At 46.8% G+C, this 5481-nt stretch overlaps 1 protein-coding gene across 1 annotated transcript in view; it reads left to right on the plus strand.

Moving 5' to 3' along the window:
* Positions 1–5481, plus strand: part of LOC127033368 (zinc finger protein 707-like) — a 28196-nt gene that overhangs the window by 18359 nt on the left and 4356 nt on the right. The window lies entirely within an intron of this gene.

Here is a 5481-nt window from a genome sequence, read left to right on the forward strand (position 1 = left end):
TATCCAGGGAAGAAAGTGGATGAATCTAGTAATGGTGGGAGAGAGGAGGATCCCAGAGCGCAGCAGGCAAATCCCAAGGAAGAGACACCCTGGCACTACCTTCAGTGTGGGAAAGAATTCATTGTGAGATCACAGCTTGTGACACATCGGACAATCCATACTGGAGAGAAACCCCTTCAATGCTTGGACCATGGGGAAAGCTTCAGTAAGCTCTCAGATCTTAATAACCATGGGAGAAGCCACAGTGAAGAAAAACCCTCTCAATCCCTTGAGTGCGGGAAATGTTTCATTTCGAAGACGCAAATAATTAGAGATCAGTTAAACCAAACACGTGAGAGACCCCATAAGTGCTTGGACTGTGGGAAAAGTTTCATACAGAGGTCACACCTTGTTGTACATCAGGCAATCCACACAGGAGTGAGACCCTACAAGTGCTTGGAGTGTGGGAAAAGTTTCATAGAAAGGTCAGGCCTTGTTAGACATCAGGCAATCCATACTGGAGAGAAACCCCACAAGTGCTTGGACTGTGGGAAAAGTTTCATACGAAGGTCAGACCTTGTTAATCATCAGGCAATCCACACAGGAGTGAGACCCTACAAGTGCTTGGAGTGTGGGAAAAGTTTCATAATAAAGTCAACCCTTGTTCAACATCAGGCAGTCCACACAGGAGAGAGACCCCACAGGTGCTTGGTCTGTGGGAAAAGTTTCATAAGAAAGTCAAGCCTTGTAGAACATCAGGCAATCCACACTGGAGAGAGACCCCACAAGTGCTTGGACTGTGGGAAAAATTTCATACTGAAGTCACACCTAACTCATCATCAGGCATTACACACAGGAGCCAGACCCCACAAGTGCTTGGAGTGTGGGAAAAGTTTCATATGGAGGTCTGAACTCATTAAACATGGAAGAATCCACACAGAATCTAAACTTCTCTGATACATGACAAGAAAGGTTTAAGCAACTTGCATGTAATTGACTCAGATTCAACTTTTAGAGAGAGATTTTAAAAGTTTGTCCACTCTAGATAAGCTAGAGTTTGACATGTAAATGTGTATTTTTAAAGACTTGTTAGAAGAGGGCAAGTCATGTCTGAGTAACCTAATTACCTTCTATGAGGAGATAAGTGGCTCTGTGGATGAGGGAAAAGCAATGGATGTGTTGTTCCTTGACTTTTGGGCTGTATAAATAGAGGCATTGCCAGCAGATCGAGGGACATGATCATTCCCCTCTATTCGACATTGGTGAGGCCTCCTCTGGAGTATTGTGTGCAGTTTTGGGCCCCACACTACAAGAAGGATGTGGAGAAATTGGGAAGAGACCAGCGGAGGGCAAAAAAAATGATTAGGTGGCTGGAGCACATGACTTATGAGGAGAGACTGAGAGAACATGGATTGTTTAATCTACAGAAGAGAAGAAAGAGAGTGGATTTGGTCACTGCTTTCAACTATCTGAAAGGGGGTTCCAAAGAGGATGGATCTAGACTGTGCTCATTAGTACCAGGTGACAGAAGAAGGAGTAATGATCTCACGTTGCAATGGGGAAATTTTAGGTTGGGTATTAGGAATAACTTTTTCACTAAGATGGTGGTGAAGCACTGGAATGGGTTACAAAGGGAGGTGGTGGACTGTCATTCCTTAGAGGTTTTTAATGTCAGGCTTGACAAAGCCCTGACTGGGATAATTTAATTGGTGATTGGTCCTACTTTGAGCAGGGGGTTGGAGTAGTTGACCTCCTGAGGTCCCTTCCAGCTCTGATGTTCTATGAATCTAAGAGGGTAACTGTAGTATTCTGTGTTTAGCTCTGCGAAGGGTTCCTGTATTCTGTTAAATCAGGGATCAGCTAGGTGCTAAGTGGCCAGTAATTGCTCAGCCGGTATTCACCCACGAAAGCTCATGCTCCAAAATGTCTGTTAGTCTGTAAGGTGCCACAGGATTCTTTGCTGCTTTTACAGATCCAGACTAACACGGCTACCCCTCTGATACAGGAACAAGAGAGTTAGGCTGGATGCTCACTTAGGCCACAAACTGATTGTCGCCTGTCCCCCAGCTGAGAGGTAAACCTCAAAGAGGAGAGTGGTACAAAAGCACAAGGGGGAATTACCTCCATTTTCACCTCTCCTCTCCCATCTTTACAGAAGGCAACAAGATGGCTTGATAGGCAACAGGAGCCTTGCAGTGGGGAGGGCAGGCCAAGGCTGGATGGAAATCCAGCCTGGTTATTCAGAACTGTGAACTGCCTGCAACAGCGGGTTGGGTGGGAAATCCTGTTTGCTTCACATCTTCCTTAGTTTGGTAAAATGTAAGATTTAAAATACATGTTTTAATTTTGTAGTTTTAACCTTTCTGATCTTTTACATCTTTCTCCCTTGTAATCCCTGAAAACCTCCTTGCTCCTGTTAGTAAAGTGGTTTTAGTGTTTTGTCAGGACCTGTGTGTTTTCATTGAAGTGTTTGGGCGATTTGACTGGAGAGAACAAGGCTGTGGCCTAATCCGACCCCTCTGTGGGGGCGACCCACTAATGACTGAGTTTGTCCGGCCCAGTGACCAGACTGAGCTGTCCAAGATGAACATTCCCGGCCTGCAAAGCTGGGAGTTGAAAACTGGCTGATGTTGCTGTGTTGTTTGGTAAGTTCCTGAGTGTCTGGCTAGTCGCACTCAGTACAGTGCAGCCATCAGTGACTTTGAAGGCTGGTGGCTGTGTGTGAGCAGAGCGTGGAGGGGTTTGTTGTTCACACAGGGAAGCAGCAGGGTGGATTTGATTTAAACCACTAGTCAGATAGGCTCGATTCAATCATGGTTTTCTACATAAAAATGTATTCTCGTTGGTTGTTATAACCTTAATACATATTCTTCACAATGCAGAGATAGATGTAGGTTTCATTTCTGGAAGGTACACGCTATACATTGTTAAGCATTGATTTATTTTGAAAACATTTTAGATGAGTTTTACAGCTATATCAGACATGGAATGTTTGATTATTTAATTTCATTTGGTTATTTCATTGTTTGGTTATTTCATTCATGCCATATTGTATTAGGAGGAGAACATCACCAGACAGACATGTAAATTGTTTTATTTAACTAAAATAACAGCGTTAAGTATTCTGGATTTTTTTCTTCAACAGCAAACATATAATATTTTAACAGAAAAGCAGATGTCCCTTGCTTCTCACATGTCTCTCCAGACTTCTCCTTTTCCGGATCTATTATACCTCCAACAGTCTTCTATTCATTCAACTTTTTGAAACTTTGCACTTTTTGAGAGTGGTAAGGGATTGACTCTGTGTACCCAAATTTGCAGGAGGACAATAGAGCTGAGGTCTGTGATTTGTCACCTCTGTATATTAATTTATTTTAAAACATTTTTGCTGTTAACAAGCATGGAGAGACAAAGCCACAGTTTGAGAACTGGAAAACTAAGCATCTCTGATGGTATCTTCTAGACTGAGCACTGAGTCCCACTGGGTAGATAGAAAGATTAACCTAAGTAATCTGTAGAGAAGCCTGTGGATCCCCATAAAACTGGATCACTAATGCATGAACTATAGGAACTCATTTACAAAAATTTCTTAATCAAGACGTTTATATTGTCTCATACTATAGAATTATAATTTATAATCCCTATTCCATGATGAGATATCTTTGAGCTACAATGTATCTTAATTACAACTCTCTTTAGATAAAATGGTTTTGAGGAAAAAAATTATCAAAAAAATCCAATTTAAATATCAAGAAAATCAGATTTCTGTTTAAAAATAAAAAAAGTCATTGATTTTTATTCACCCTGGGAAGCAGTGTAAAACATGCCATGGGATGGAGATTTAAGCAGTTCAAGAGTCCAGATTGTACCCTGGTGTATGTCTCACACCCGCTGTCTCCTGGGACCCAGCATGGCACCGTTGGGTTTTCATAATCCTGACCGTGAAAGGGAAGCTGAACAGGGCAACACAGAGAAGGGGAACCAGCCGACATTCTCAACTGTTTCAGCTTCAGCTAAATCCTGAAATCCCTCTGGCCCGTGAGACTTGAGATTCTGCCGCTGGCCTTCCCCCCACGTGTCTGTTTCCTTCCTAATGGTCAGGGTTGAAAGTAACTTAAAGGACTTAGCGATATGCCGGAGTCCTGAGCAAGGGGAGGGGCCTCAGCCGGAATCGGTGGGGTCTTTAAATCTCTGGGCCCTTTACATTCAGATTTAAAGGGCCCAAGACTCTGGCTGCCATAGCAGTGGCTGGAAGCCCCAGGTTCTTTAAATCACAGGAGGAGCTGCGGCAGCAGCCAGAAGTCCTAGGGCTGCAGGAGCCCCGAGGCTCCGGCCATGATGTAAAGGGCCCAGGGCTCTGCTGCAGTAGTGGCAGCCAGAGCCCCTGGCCCTTTAAATCACGCTAGAGCCAGGAGTGAAAGTAACTCACAGGATTTACCAGTACAGCTGGAATCCTGGGGGTGGGGCCTCAAGATTTAAAGGGCGTGGGGCAGCAGCTGTGGCTGGGAGTTGGAAGGCCTTTAAATCACTCAGGGGGCTCCCAGGAGCAGAGGTGACTGATAGCCCCTGGGGCGAACTAAAGGGCCAGGGGCTCCAGCCACTGTGGAACTCTGGGCCCTTTAAATGCCGGTCCCAGCCGAGCCGCCGGAGCTGCTGGTTGGGCCGGGATTTAAAGGGCTCCTTCGAGTTCCCTGCTGCCTGGTCCTGCTACCACAGCGGGCCGGGGCTGGGATGTAAAGGGCTCCTCCAGGCTTCCCGCCAAAGCAGAGAGCTTGGAGGAGCCCTTGAAATCCTGGCTGAAGCTGGCCGGGGTCAGAATTTAAAGGGCTCAGGACTCCCCACAGACCTCTTTAAATCCCCGTAAGAGGGTGAGCCTTGCTGCCGGAGCCCCAGAGTAGCAGCAGCAGCCGGGAGCCCTGGGATTTGGGCAGTGATTTAAAGGCCCAGGGCTCCAGCCAGTGGCAGGAGCCCTGAGCCCTTTAAATCGCTGGCCTGGGGAAGCTGCCCCCTGCTGGTGAGGTTGGCAGTGTACTGGCTCTTGCCAGTGTGCTGGAGGGGACTGGACCAGCTTCTTTTCACCTTTCCCACTGGTCTAAACGATTATACCACCCCCACTTCTGCTCTCTCTCCTTTTTCCTTCTCTCTCCCCACAAATCTGGCCCAGCCAGCTGAGACACCCAGATGTTTTGCACCAGTGCTGGTAGCCTGTGACCAGAGAGGCAGGTTAGGGCAAGGCCTTAGCCAGCTCAACACTGAGAGAAGTTTTTCAAGTCTCAGATGTGCTGATCAGTCAGCGACCGGAGCCCGAGTTTGTCCTGCAGGGAGGCTACAAGCGAGACTGAATGCTGACAGGAGACGTTTCTATAGAGGACTGGGAGAAGCTGCCTGAGCCCAAGTGAAGTGGGTCCCCAGGGGGCAGGGTCTGGGGCAGAGGGGGCTGCAGTTGGCGGATTGATCGCTAGGACCCAGGAGCAGCCGGGAGGCGGCGGTGGGGCAGCGAGC

The sequence above is a fragment of the Gopherus flavomarginatus genome, chromosome 12 (assembly GCF_025201925.1).
Source record: "Gopherus flavomarginatus isolate rGopFla2 chromosome 12, rGopFla2.mat.asm, whole genome shotgun sequence".
NCBI lineage: Eukaryota > Metazoa > Chordata > Testudines > Testudinidae > Gopherus > Gopherus flavomarginatus.